Source organism: Balaenoptera borealis (assembly GCF_965194805.1).
Source record: "Balaenoptera borealis genome assembly, chromosome: 1".
In the NCBI taxonomy this organism is placed as follows: Eukaryota; Metazoa; Chordata; class Mammalia; order Artiodactyla; family Balaenopteridae; genus Balaenoptera; species Balaenoptera borealis.
In genome coordinates this window covers 61,722,594-61,737,544 of record NC_138860.1, presented here as the reverse complement: position 1 = coordinate 61,737,544, position 14,951 = coordinate 61,722,594, and the positions used below count along the sequence as shown (strand labels likewise).

General features: G+C 41.1%; 1 long non-coding RNA gene across 3 annotated transcripts; it reads right to left on the bottom strand.

Moving 5' to 3' along the window:
• Window positions 1-641: 641 nt before the first annotated feature.
• On the bottom strand, window positions 642-13,673 carry LOC309636144. Of its 3 annotated transcripts, none has more exons than XR_014249260.1 (4): window positions 9,220-13,673; window positions 7,511-7,718; window positions 5,249-5,521; window positions 642-4,613 (listed from the first exon to the last, which is right to left on the bottom strand). It is a non-coding gene; the product is annotated as an uncharacterized lncRNA (long non-coding RNA). The 3 variants fall into 3 exon arrangements; XR_014249262.1 differs by having other exon boundaries at window positions 9,266-13,673; XR_014249261.1 differs by lacking the exon at window positions 7,511-7,718.
• Window positions 13,674-14,951: the final 1,278 nt, after the last annotated feature.

Below are 14,951 nucleotides of genomic sequence, written 5' to 3'. Positions count from 1 at the left end.
GAACAACATGGAGTTTCCTTAAAAAACTAAAAATAGAATTACCATATGACCCAGCAATCCCACTACTGGGCATATACCCAGAGAAAATCGTAATTCAAAAAGACACATGCACCCGAATGTTCATTGCAGCACTATTTACAATAGCCAGGTCATGGAAGCAACCTAAATGCCCATCAACAGACGAATGGATAAAGAAGTAGTGGTACATATATACAATGGAATATTACTCAGCCATAAAAAGGAACGAAATTGAGTCATTTGTTGAGACGTGGATGGATCTAGAGACTGTCATACAGAGTGAAGTAAGTCAGAAAGAGAAAAACAAATATCGTATATTAATGCATGTATGCGGAACCTAGAAAAATGGTACAGATGAGCCAGTTTGCAGGGCAGAAGTTGAGACACAGATGTAGAGAATGGACATACGGACACCAAGGGGGGAAAACTGCGGTGAGGTGGGGATGGTGGTGTGCTGAATTGGGCGATTGGGATTAACATGTATACACTGATGTGTATAAAACTGATGCCTAATAAGAACCTGCAGTATAAAAAAACAAACAAAACAACTAATACTAAACTTTCATTGGGTTATTTGTATGGAAATATGTTAATATAAATGTTTCAGACATTACATGAAAAAAAAAAAAAATTCCCACCAAAACAAAATTTCTTCTCAAGATGTTGATTGGGAAACAACATACACAGAAACTGAAACCAAGTGAAACCCTGCGGGGCCTTCCTGGTGACATACATCACCCCCTCTCTTCCGTGATCTCTGCCTCTTGTTTGTAGAAAAGCTTTAGCCTCTGAGGTCTTTCCTGAGTTCCAAAGAACAAATTTAATCAGAGAAGTGAGAAAAATGCAGAAACAAAGAAAAATTATCAAGCAAGACAAAATAATAATAGTTTAGCCATAAAACAAAGTCAAGAACCTTTAGCTCCTCCTCAAAGGCTATAGATAATATTCTGAGTCATATCCTTGAGTTGTTGGGTGGATTTTAAAACCTCACCAGGTGGAAGAAGTTAACTACATGCTGACCATAAGCATACAGACCCCAGACAGGTTGGAACCAGAAGATTGATGATGTTGACTCCCAATATACCACCCGGTTACTTACTAACAACCAATCAGAAGAATGTCCATGAGCCAATCATGTACCCCATGACCCTCTCCCTCATACTGTCTTTAAAAACCCTTCCCTGAAAGCCATTGGGAAGTGTGGGTAATTTGAGCATTAGCTGCCCATTCTCCTTGATTGACCCCATGTTGCAATGAACATTGTACTTTTCTTCACCGCAGCTCGGTGTCAGAAGATTGGCTTTAATGTGAGAGGGCAAGCAGACCCAAGTTTGGTTTGGTAACAAAATGACTAATAGATTAGCTCAAATAATGAATTCCTCTATCACCTGTTTATTAGTAACTCTCAGCAAATTCAGTTCAGTTCAATCACGGTTTGTTTAATTTCTACAAATTGCTGCTGTATGACATAGAGCAGGGGACATAGAGAAAAATAAGATGTGATTATAGGGTTACATTTGATATGACTGCTTGGAATTTCCTAGCAGGTGGGCTTGTTATACAGACATAGATAGAAAAACAGATATACAAGAAACTATTATTTTCTTAAATACAATAATCGTTTTTCAAAGAGGTACCCTAGGACTCCAACTTACTCCTAGTTGGAAAAGGGAAAAATACAGGGTATGATGGTTTCAGGTAGAAAGAAAGTGAGCTGCAAGCTTTCAAGCCAGGAAGCTCATCAAAAAAAAATCAAAACATACATTATATTAGTTTCAGGTGTGCTAATATAATGTTGTATGTCAATTATGCCTCAATTAAAAAAAAAATCTTCTCAAAAACCAAAAACAAAACAGATGCTATTCATCTTGGGTAGTTGACTAAGGACCAATTCTATGCAAATTTTTGTATATAGACCTTTATTGAAATCCAAGAGTTGCTGCTATTTGGATAGCTCTTGCATAGAGTACATATAAATATTATTATCTAAATGGAGACATTTTTGAAAGCAAAAGGGAGCACTACTATTATTAATTACTCTGTGACAACAAGAGGCATAAACCTGGAGTACGGCTACCCTAGTCTTGCAGACTGACAGTCAAAGTGAATAAAAAGAATTTAAGAGCAAACTAAAACATAAAGAGACAACACAGACTCCAGAAACCTCTTCTGAATAGAATATCAAGCCACATCTGACTCAGAAATAGATTCTCCTCCTATTTGCAGTAAGAGTGAAACAGTCTCCCCAGAATAATCCCACGAACTTTTCTGCCACTTCCAGAGTTCACCTTTTGCAAATTTCCTGAACTGGGGCTTTACTGTTCTCAGATCTGGAGTTATTACAATGTTTACTTGTCTTCGGGCTTGCGGGAAAAGAACTAAACAAAGATGGTGAATCTTAAATGTCAAGAAGATCATATTATTTCAGTGTGTTTGCATGGGACATTGAATTTGTGAGCAATGCTAAGTATTGAATGTATACTTAATAAATTTCCCTATAGGCTATTTTAATAACATTCATGTTATTCCTTTTATAAAGTAGTACACATATACTTATTATAGATCATTTTAAAACTACAAGAAAAATATACAGAAGAAAATTGAATCACCTGTAAACCCAACACCTAGAGAGAAAACATTTTGGTATATTTCTATTTGTGTATTCCAGATAGTTGAGATCATTCCATATAGGTCATTTCTTCTTCCCTTTTCCACCTACTGTTCGACCACTTTAACTTAATTGTTGTGCAGTATTCAATAATGATGCCACTTAGTGTTTATTGATACCGCTATATAGCATATAATTTTACCCATGTCACAGTCTTATGAGGTAAGTGATTTTATTAACCCATTTTGAAGATGAAGAAATTGGGCAAATGTGGGTTAGGGAACTTGCTCAAGGTTTCACCAGAATTAAGTGCAGAATCAGGCTTGAACCAAGTCTGAGTGATCCCAGAGCTCAGCTGCTAACCAGTAGGCTGTGTCCATCAGGTGTTGGTTATGAAAACAGAAAAACAGCAGGTTTTTTCAGTATGAAGGGATTTAATACAGGGAATGTAAGGCTCATACAACCTTGCATACACCTCCCATTGGGAGAGAGCAACAGTCAGGAAGGCCCTAGATCTAGAAATACAGTAGTGATGCCACTATTGTTAATCTCAGCTTCCAGGAGCACTTGAGAGCTGCTGGCAAAAGCCCACATCAGTCATTTGCTGATGCCCACACATGCCTAGAGCTTCTGCCAGAAACAATGGCCCATCCTTTTCTCCTGCCTTGTAAACCTTGGAAAGTGCCATGCCTGGTGATATCCACAAACACCTGCTGCCAAGGAAATCTGTGACATATAGTTTCCAGGCTTTCAGTACCTGTGGTGAAGGGGAAAGCTTAGAATGACAGGGAAGTTACGGAGATGCATAGGTGATATCAAATCCACAGGTTACGAGACAGAGCAGACTTTACTTAATTTTCCCCATCATGGTACATTTATGTTAATGCCTTGGCCTATGACTACAAATGAGACAGTGGTAACTCAGATTTCACTGGCTTGTGTCCCCACCTGCATACATGTTAACCACGCACCCCATTTCAGTTCTCTCTGGGAGCTCAACTGAGCTCACAAATGGTCCTCCCTGCTCTTCACTCCTGGCCCCTTGCTCTGCTTACTGCCTGCACAGCCACTGGAGGGCAGCACGTCCCCACCACCGCTGTGGCTGGTGCCTCTCCCCAAGCTAGGTCTCCTCATCCTCCCACAGCTGCAGACCCTCAGGTTACCAAAGCATGCCTCCAGCCCCACTGTCTTGAACCCAACCAAGGTTGTCCCCCAAGTGATGATGGCTCTGCACTGAGTCCTCCACCTCTTTCCTGAGTACCAGACAGTGTTTTCAAGCCTCTATGTCTCGTTTATGGAAACAGCTTCTTCAGCTTGTGTTGAGTAATCCTTTCTCCCTTGTGGTTGAACTGACCCATGGGCCTGGGTTGCAGGGAGACACCTCACTGCCTGCTCCATCACTCACCCTAATCTCTTCCCCTCAGTGTACAAGCCAAACTTCCCTCTCAGAAGCTCTTTCCTCAGTGAAAATCAACGCATGCAGAAGACACCAGTTAACTACCAACTCTGACATTTCACGACTCATGTATTTATTGTCTGAACCCTTAGGTTCAGAAACTTTCTCCATACCTAGTGCTATGATGAAAATTTTGGACATGGCTCTTTGTCCAGTGTCTTTCCTTAGAGTAGGTTCTTAAAAATGGAATCACTGCTGTGGACTTGAAACAAACAGACTGACAGATATTTCTCCAGCAAAGATGGGTTTATTTGGGATCAGCAGAGAATTTCAATTCGGGGTCTGCAATTATGAGGAGCAATGTGCAAGTCCCTAGCAAGAAAAGGCAAGGAGGATACTTTTATAGAGAGGAAAAGGAAGTTGGGAGTGCTATAGTAGTCCATAACTTTTCATTGGCTGAGTCCTTGCAGGAAAGGAAGAGGAGTCTTTCTTCTTCCTGTTGGACTGTGCTATGGTTGCAGGACATGAGAGCTCCCCCTTCTGGTCTCCCAACTTTATTTAACTGAGGTCTCTGTTTATTAATTTTTCACACTGTAGAAAAGAGAATAAACATTTTTAAGGTTGTGATACAAATTGTTAGCAAATTGCTTCCATAAAATTTTTACCAATTTATACTTCTACCAGCCAGTAACAGGGCTTCTACTTGAACCCTGGCTCACTGCACCTTCCACTGAATAGTATTTTATCTATCTATCATCTATCTATTTTTCTATCATCTATCTATCTATCTATCATCTATCTATCTATCTATCTATCTATCTATCTATCTATCTATCTATTATCTATGTAGATATTTGTCCATATACTATATATGTGAAGTATATAATATACTTATATCTATATATCTATGTCTATGTTTATATTTATATAATTTCCCTGAGGCTGCTTTGATCACCATATCAAGTGAATTATGACTCAGTCCTCTCTCTCATATACATCACTGAGACTCTCAAACACCAAACATTCCAAAAATGCAAGGAAAGTAACACCCCCAAGACATTTGTTTAGTCAATGGTAATTGTGACAATTGTAACTGTTGACTGAATGCAAGGTATTCTTCCAGAGGTTGAAGTGGTATATTGCTAAGGAGTAGGTTAAGCTGTGAATGACCAAAAATCCAAAATACAGTGAGTTAAGCTAGATAGATTTTTCCCTCTTTCTCATACCAACAAAATCAGGAGTTAAGCAGGCCATGAATGGTATGAAATCCATTGAACCAGGTTCTATCTGTTTTCCATTCCCAAGTTTGTACCCACATTCCATCCAGCAGGAGGAGAAAAGAGAAGTCATGTTTCTTCTTTCCTGAAGACATTTTGCAGAAGTTGTACATATTACTTCTTCCTACAGCTCATTGCCCAGAAGTGAGTCATACAGCCAAGTTCAGCTCCAAGGGAGGGTGAGAAATGCAGTCTTTTTTTTTCCATGTGATCATTTTCCAGCTAAAAATCAGAGGAGTTAAGTAAAGAACAGATACCGAGGAACAAATACATTCCTGTCTCAGAGGCATATTAAGTATAATATATGATGTTTGTTATTAAATGACTCACAATTTATTTATCTCCTGGAACGTCCATGTTCCTCCTTTACATAGAAAACACAATGCTGTGGATAATAGCCTACTGTTTTTGTTTCCTTTAATTATACTCTGCTTTTCCTTTGACATAGATTATAGTTTTAGAGGTATACTTCAAATTTGTTTTGGACTTCAAAAAGCTGTAACTTCTCATGCTTTGCTCTCGTTCCTAGCCCAGCCTCTCTGTCTGGCCATTAACTGATCTGAGAATAAACACTCAAATGCAGCAGGTGAGTTGTGAGCCTGGAAATTTGCTTCATATCCTTTACTTGAAAAAAGAAAAACAAAAATATACTAAAACATCTGGAAGCAAAGAAAAAAGCTAAGAGAGAAGAAAGACAGCAAGTTTCTGTGATATGCATCTCAAGTTATACTGGATATAGCTTCCATTATCCAAATTAAAAAAACCTAATTTGGACAGGCCAAGGAGCTTTAATGGAAAGAAATATATCAGTAGACTCAGAGCAATTTACAGAGATGGGATTTCATCATAGTACTGTATATATCTTGTGCATCTCATCAAGTGCACAACAGCCCAAAAAAATAGTTTCTTAAATTACTGGTCAAATAAAGACAGTGACACAGATTTTATGGATTAGTGACATTAAATAAAGAACAGAATTAGCTTGAACAATGGATCCCAGAAGTCTTGAGTTTTTTCTTATCACCTATAACCACTTAGCAAATATTTTTTCTGCTGCCTAATTGGTTGGGCTAAATGTCTCTAATTTTGAGTTAATTCCATCTTTATTTCCAGCTTTCCTATCCCTCTCCTGAGCCACATATACATGCAGTGTACTCTACTCAAGAAATACTTTCTAAATGAAGCAATTTGCCTATAGTTGATACTCAGTTCACATACATATGTTGATTGATGGCTTTTGTCTGAGGATTGTATGTGTTGAAAAAAAAAATCTATATACCACTTCACATCTCCTAGGATGGCTATAAAACACACACACACACACACACACAACAAAACAGAAAGTAATCAGTGTTGGTGAGAATGTGGAGAAATTGGGACACTCATATATTGCTAGTAAGAATGCATAATGGAGCAACCCCTGTGGAAAACAGTCTGTTGGCTCCTCAAAGAGCTAAATATAGAATTACCACATCACCCACCAATTGTGCTCTGGAAAAGAACTGAAAACAAGGGCCCAAACAGACACTTGTATACCAGTGTTCATTGCAGCATAATTTATAATAGGTGAAAAATTAAAATAGCTCAAGTGTTCAGTAACATTTGAATGGATATACAAAATGTTATGTGTAATACAATGGAATATTATTCAGCCATATAAAGGAATAATATTCTGATACATTCTACAACATGATAAACCTTGAAAACATTAAGCCAGACACAATAGGACAAATATTATATGAGTTCACTTATACGAAATATCTAGAATAGGAAAATTCATAGAGCCAGAAGGTAAAGCAGAGGTCGACAGGGGCTGAGGGGATGCAGGAATGGGGAGTTATTGCTTTAATGGGTACAGAATTTCTGTTTGGCGTGATGAAAAGTTATGGAAAAAGATAGTGGTAATGGTTCTATGATGTTGTGAGTATAATTAATGCCACTGAATTGAACTCCTAAAATGGTTAAAATTACAAATTTTTAATATATATTTTACCACAATTAAAAAAAAATCTGTTGCTTTGGTCTTTCACATTAAAATGGTACTACATTTTATAGTTTACAAAAGATTGTCATGATATTTAATCCTCACAGTTCCATGAAGAGGGCAGAATATTTACCATTTCCTGCACCCCTGTCCTACCCCTGCTTTAATGATGATGAACTTGAAGTTTAGAGCGATCATGTGGTAACTTGCAGAGGTAGCTCTCTTACCCAAGTCTCTTCAAGTGCTGATCTCCTAGGGATTCAAACTCTGGGAATTCTTCCATGGCTAGTTGATCTTCAGATTCTTCCAAACTGAGCTGTTGCCATAGACTTTTAGCCTCTGGTTATGACTGGCCTCCAGGCCACCCCTAACTTTGAAGATCTGACCCTCTGACTGAATGATTATTAAAGGAGTGTAAATTCGGTCAAAACCTGCCTGGAAAGGGATTTAATTTATACCTTCAGAAGATGCACAGGAAGAAGATGCACAGAAAATCAAATGGAGTGGATCTGATGTTTCCCAAAGCTGGGGCAAAAGTTGGGTTAGCCTGGAAAACATAAGACAGCCTGGGAATTGTAGATCAGGGTCTAATTCTTTTAGGGTCATTGAGAGCCCACGTTACTTCATTCGATTCTCACGAGAATGGAGGGAGAAATGGCAGTAGGAATGTTTTCTCCTTTTCACAGTTGAGAGAAGGTTAAGTGCTTGCTCAAGGTCATACAGTCAGAGAGGACTAAGAGGAAAATAGACTCAGGTACCTTAACTTCTAGGTCAGGGCTCTTTCCATTATGCTGCAGCTGGCTGCTTCTAAGAGACCCAAAGCCAATGCCCAGAAAATGCCATGTAGAAGACTGCTGTTACTATTCTAAGTTTAAGTTGGGGGAGGGATGCAGTGGGTACAGCCAGAGGTGGAGTGTGGGGATGCCATCCTGCCATCATGGATATGGAGTCTTTTTTATGGCTTATGCCACTCCAGCTGGCATAAACAAGACATAGCTAAAGATTAAATGTCCTGAACAGTATTAAACCATTAGATTTCTTGACACCACCTCCCAGAATTCTGTCCTGTTTACGTTCTCAATCAAGTTTCTGTTTATCAAATGTCTAAAATGTTCATGAGGAGATGTCTTCTTCCTGCCATTTGGCAGGGAGCAAATACTCTCTCATATACTCTGGGAAGGAAAAAAATTCCTTTCAGTCCAGAGCTCAAGTTGCCAAGAATAAGCTGCGTTACCCCTACCCCTGCCTTGGGTGACCAATTTGTCCCAGTCTGCCTGGGACTTTTCCAGCTGAAAGTCCCGTGTCCTCCTTTTAACCCAGGACAAACCGGGGTAGTTGGTCATCCTACCACGGCCCTGATTTTCTGCATCACCTCCCCCGTGAATCCATACCTCTTCCATTCCTACATTTAGGGCTAATTTTTGCAAAGTTGATCCTTCTAGGACAGGGGGTTGTTAATAGCAAATAGAAGTCCCATGAGATAGCCTGGGGCAGAGGGAGAGGGGGCTTTCCATGGATCTCCCAACTTAGGCATGATGGTGTTGATGGGAAGGAGTTCCCTCTTCCTGCTTCTGAGGGTGATGAATCAGATCCTGCAAAATGCTCTGTCCTCACTAGAAAGACATTCTGTGGCTGTATCTACATCTAACCAAGGCAGATGGATTGGTGAACTGAGCTTGATGGCCTTTTGCTCTGTGGGACAAAGAGAGTCCCCGTGAAGCTACAGGACAGATTTTTCTGGGTCCTGGGCTTCCTGGTATGAGACTTGAGAGGCTCCTGGGAGTGGAAGAGAGTGGCTGTGGCTGGCTGGAAATGAGAGATATTGGTGCCACTCACTCCTGCCAGGAGGAAATTAGGACTATCCCATTGCCCCAGGGAAAATTTTTAATGTTTTTAGAATAGAACATTCTAGTAAAGTCAAGCAGGGAGCAATTACCTACGACATCAGTCTACCGTAGTAACTGAGAAGGTTCAGCACAAACCAGTTTGTCCTTCATTTCTCTTGGCAAAGTAGGTCTGATGACTTTGGCTGGCTTTACCCGACTCAATGCGGCTGGCAGGTTGTCCCAGCAGATTAGATGAAGCGCTGCGCTAGCCGAGAGGTTAAAGCACTTGCTCAGATGCCCCCTTCCCAAGTGTTCCTATTTCCTTAGGACCGAGTTCTCCTTTCAGGCTTAGATCGGCCGCCTTTCTCTCCTGTCACAGGGTATTTGCTGCAGCTGGATTTGTTGATTTAAGGCGTGACTATTTGACAGCTCCGGGGGCGAGGGGAGGGGGAAGGACATCTAGTAGCATTTCAGCTTCACTGTCCTGCCGGGACCTTCGGTAAAGCAGAAGACGGATGCACTGCATGTGTGCGCAGCGCTTATGTAAGCTGCAGGGAGCAGCGCGGAGTGGAGAACGGGAAGACAGGCGGGGGCAGGGAGATCCGGTGAGGCAGGCCCAGCAGTGCGGGTCCCAGCTTGGAAAGCCGCGCGTGGAGGTGCGGCAGGACAGTACTGCTGCAATGCAGAGACAGCAGCAGGGGCGGAGGAGGGTTTGTGAGCTCCTAGCTGCGGTGCTGGGACGCAAAGCCCTAATTTGGCAATGCTCAGCGGGTAGGGCTGAAGATGGTGGGAAAGCTGCCTTATTGGGGCTTGTTTGTGGCAATAGGTGGGGGTGTGCAGTGAGGGTGGGAGCGAGGAGGCAGAGGGGAGAGGAAAAGGCCAGAGGCCTTTGGGCTGCTTTGCCGGGGGGAGGAATTAAAGCAGCAAGATTCTTCCTTATGATCTCAGCCAGACTCCTCCCCATCTTTGACTTTCCTAAACCATGGCCCACAGCTGCCCACCCCAGCACCTAGTAACTAGCAGAAGCTCTGCTGGAGTCATCATGTTTGGAGATACATGACAGCATCTCAGCTAAGTAGGCACCTCCATGTTGCACCAATCAGGTGGTTGCCATCCCACAATATTTCTTTTGAGTTTATTCTGCACAAGGTACCAGGCAAGACCTTTCAGGGCATATTCCTGCCCTCTGGGTCTTTCAGGATAATTGTAAGAAATAGGTAAGGGCCCAGATAAATAAAGCATACAGCTGAACATGGTACCTCAAACTCCTGAGGAAGATGCAAAGTGCCATATGTTTTTATCCTGTAGGTTCAAATACCTAACACCTTTCCTTCCAACTGATTTTCTGCTTTGAAGGAACAAGATATGGGTTATTTTGTATGATCACAGCAATCTGGTCAGGTTGTCAACAGGACAAAAGCTGTAGGTACATTTCAGCTTCTGTTCAACTTCAATAATTTTCCCTCTCTTTTTGTTCTGGTAGAGAAAGCTGGCCTTTAAAATCAGACAGACCTGGGTAGAGATCTTGGCACTGTCATTTACTTGATTTTTGTTATTGGGCAAGGAACTTCACTGTCAGTTTTCTCATCTGTTAAGTGGGGTTAAATAAAAAGTGGTTAAGAACACAAGCTCTGAAGTTAAACTGCCTGGGTTTGACTACACAATCTACTACTTATTAACTGTGATCTTAGGTAAGTCGCTGAACCTCCTGGCATCTCAGTTTCTTCATCTGGAAAATGGGGACAATAGTACCTACCTCATGGGGTTGCTGTAATGATTAAATACGTTAATATGTGCATAGAGTTTAAAATAGTGGCTAACAAAGAATAAGTGTTTTATAATAATAATAGTGGCTAATAAAGAATAAGTGTTTTAAAATAATATAATAATTTTATAACAACAATTTCATCACAAGGTTGCTGTGAGGTATAGACAACATACATAAAAGTACATGGAAAATAAATCTGAGTACATGTAATTGCCTCCTTCCTTTGCTTATCATGAGTTAGAAAACAACAGAAGAGCCCTTCTGCACTAACACTCTGAACCACATAACTAAGTCTTATATGGGTAGATAATTTTTTCTTCTTTTGCTACTGCTACTCTCCTTCTAAGAAAATGGAAGCTGAAGTTGACATAGGGAGTGATTATTAATATGATACAGTAGGTCTTAACAGTAAATACAGGAGTTATGCTAAAGTACAATTTTCAAAAAGGTAAAAATCATGACTCATATACAAATACACAATGAATAAATTTCAAACATTTTATTTAACCCATCAATTAATTAGGGAATGAGTAAGATGCTAAAATCTGTTCAGAGGAGAATTTGAAGAACACACACACACACAGCATCAGGAATGTTGAAATGAATTCTCTAATAGATACAAAACTGGTTAATAGCCTATAGTGCCATAAAGTATAATACTTAGAGTTAACTTTTTTACAGGATGGAAATCAATCAAATCTCTACCAGACAAAATTCATTTGCATTTCTATAGATAAGAATAATTTGCTTTACTATCAGTTTTCTACAAGTTAACTTCTATTCATACAGATCTGTAAAATGGCCTAGTTTATGAAAACAGATGAAGATACATACCCTATAGAAGCAATTAATCCCCAGAGAATCTGCTAGCTGATACCCAGATCTTCACTGAAAAAGCACCCAGTAAAGTCCCTAATAATTACAGATAAATCAAAAGATAAAATATCTCTTAAATTGGAAAGAAGGGATATTTATTTGTGAGAACTACTTACACTTGTAAGTTGACTGTATAAATTGAGGTGAATTTATATTTGTGATGTTACCTCATCAAACATCTTGGGGTTCCTAGGACCAAGACCATCCTCCTTCAAATGTGAGAGTTTAGAGGTGATAGCTGATACTAGGATTGCTAATAGCAGAAGCTGCTTTTGGCCGACAAGCTTCTCAGAGATATTCTATGGCTTGATGACTCTTCTTCCAGAGTCAATGCAGCCTTGAGAGAGAAGTTAAGCCACAGGTCTCCAAGAGAGTGGGATAGGAAACCCGAAGTCGGGGTGGGGAAGGGGAAAAGGGAGGCTCAGGCCTCTTGCGGTTTGATCAATGCTAAGCCACCGGGACACAAAGTAGAATAGCTCTTTTCTCTGACTTCTTGGCTCCTCCAACACTGTCTGCCCAAAGTCCATAAACAATATTTGTATTAACACATTCAGTCTCCATGAAGTAGGAGATTTTTTTCTAACTACTTTGGATATAATCATGGGCTAGTAGAAATGTTGAGAATTGCATGATTCAGACTCCTTGGAAAGTTTTCCCCAGGAACTCAATGCTGAGTGTGCCCTTACTTCCTAGCAGGGAATCAGCTGTATCTCTCAAAGCATGGTCTGGGAGCCCCTAAATTACAATCACTTGGGGTGTTGCCTCCAAACTGCTGGGCATGAAGTCATTTAAACAATCAGTGGGCCAGACTATTTCTCATCTCCTTTTTTTGGAGGTGAGACCAGCCAGTTTCTCAGAGACACCACTGGGAGGAAGGAAGGTGACAGAGAAATGTCATAGAGTAAATTTCACCTGGTTTGTGCTACTTGGTGATATAGTACATATACCCTAGTGGTTCTCTAACTCCTGTGTTTGGGGAACCAGGGAGAAGTGAAAGAAAACAGTGGAATCAACCAAATCTGATTTATTCATCAGGAGACAAAGAAATGGTTTCTCTTCCTCTTTTCTTTACTCAGGCCACATAATTAAGTCTAATTTATGGAAAGTGGGTGTAGGGGTTGTTCAGAATGTATTTTTAGTTGTCATTACCCAAAGACAGCAATCAACAAGCAGATGAGACTTATCTCTATCTTACCATAGGAGAGGAACATGGATTTTTGTTAATGAAGGGGAAACGGCAAATGGATATTTGTTGTGGCTTCTCCATCCACGGGTGGCCAACTGGGGTGGAGGGGTCAATGGGATGGAGAGCCAGGAGACACATTTTGTGTCCTGAACTGACGCCACCCTGTATCGACTGCCTGCTTTCTGTCAGGAGAGGCTAAGTGCTGCACTAATGTTCTCTTCTCACACTACTGGAAGAGAGGTGAGGACCAAGGGATCTTATTCCTTCCTTCCTCGCCCCAACCTGAGCAAAGATGAGCCTCTAAGTGGCTTTCCCTGAAGTATGCCAGGCCACTGGGATTTTTAACCAGAAAGGGCATTTCAGGGTATTGCAATTTGACAGCTTTAGAGATCCACTCTCATTCTGACCTTCAATCTAAATAATTAGCGTCTTCTCATCTAACTAAACGAAGAAGATCTGGGGCAGCATAGGACAGAATTAGAAATAACCCACCAGGAGGTGAGAGCTCAGCCCGAGGAGGACAGCACCTGGCTGTAACCTAAATGAAGAAAACAAATCAGAGGCAGACAGAAGCCTCCTCAATCTGCACTTGTTGTTTTTCTAAAAAACTGAAAAATGACTCTTTTTTAAAAAAAAATCCTCATTATTTTATTGAAGTATAGTTGATTTACAACATTATGCCAATCTCTGCTTACAGCAAAGTGACTCAGTTATACACATGTAGACATGCTTTTTTTTTTTAACATCTTTATTGGAGTATAATTGCTTTACAATGATGTGTTAGTTTCTGCTGTATAACAAAGAGAATCAGCTATACATATACATATATCCCCATATCCCCTCCCTCTTGCGTCTCCCTCCCACCCTCCCCATCCCACCCCTCTAGGTGGTCACAAAGCACCGAGCTGATCTCCCTGTGCTATGCGGCTGCTTCCCACTAGCTATCTATTTTATGTTTGGTAGTGTACATGTGTCCATGCCACTCTCTCACTTTGTCACAGCTTACCCTTCCCCCTCCCCATATCCTCAAGTCCATTCTCTACGTCTGTATCTTTATTCCCGTCTTGCCCCTAGGTTCTTCAGAACCATGAAAAATGACTCTTAGCAAACTCCTTTAACAAACAAATAAACCTAGGATGAAATTTCCAGTGCACCTCCTTCCCTGACAGGAATAATAAATTAATCCTAGGCTGCAGCAGCTGCTAGGGCATCACTCAGAGCTGTTTCCATCCAGTCCCGGGAGAGCCCCTGAAGTCCCTCTGCCCTGCTTCCATGCCAACTCCACTAAATTTAGCTCTTCCAGCATGTGCACAGTCTATATTTAGTACCTGAAAGTCAGAGTTCAGCTTTCAATTCATCAAGCCATCAGTCATCCCTCCATCCAAGCGACACATAGAGAAAAATCCTTCCAAAAGTAGCACTTGCTCTCTACCAGGGGTGGAAGCCATTCTTAGAATGGGGAATTCACTGAGCCAAAGGGGTTTTCTCCTCACCCAGATGGTGTAAGGAGCTCCTGAGAATGCTAGGCACAGAGCCAGGGTGTGGAGTGTGGCTGCAGAGAGCCAGAGGGCAGGGGGAAGAGGAGGGAAGGAAGGAGAGAATGGCCAGCAGGCCCTGCTGCACTCTTTCTGTCCCCACTGAAATTGCAGGCAACTGGGTGTGGATGTTGACACCACACCCTACCTTAGATGTCACTTCTTGGTGGAAATTTGCCCTGAGACCCCTCAAAGAGGATTAAGAGCCCCTCTTCTGCACACAATATTTCCTCTGCTATGCTCTACAGCAGCTACCCCCTCAAATTATGATGTGCAAATAAATCACCTGGGATGTTGTTAAAATGTGGGTTCCCATTTGGTATATCTGGGGCCTGAGATCTTGCATTTGTAATGAGTTTGCAGGGCAATACTCTGGTAGGGCAGCAGTGGGGCTGTTCTGGGGCAAAGGTGATACGAGGCTGGCCAGTGGGTAGCAAATCTAGATGTTGCCTCAGGGGCTGAGCTTATAAGTTCATG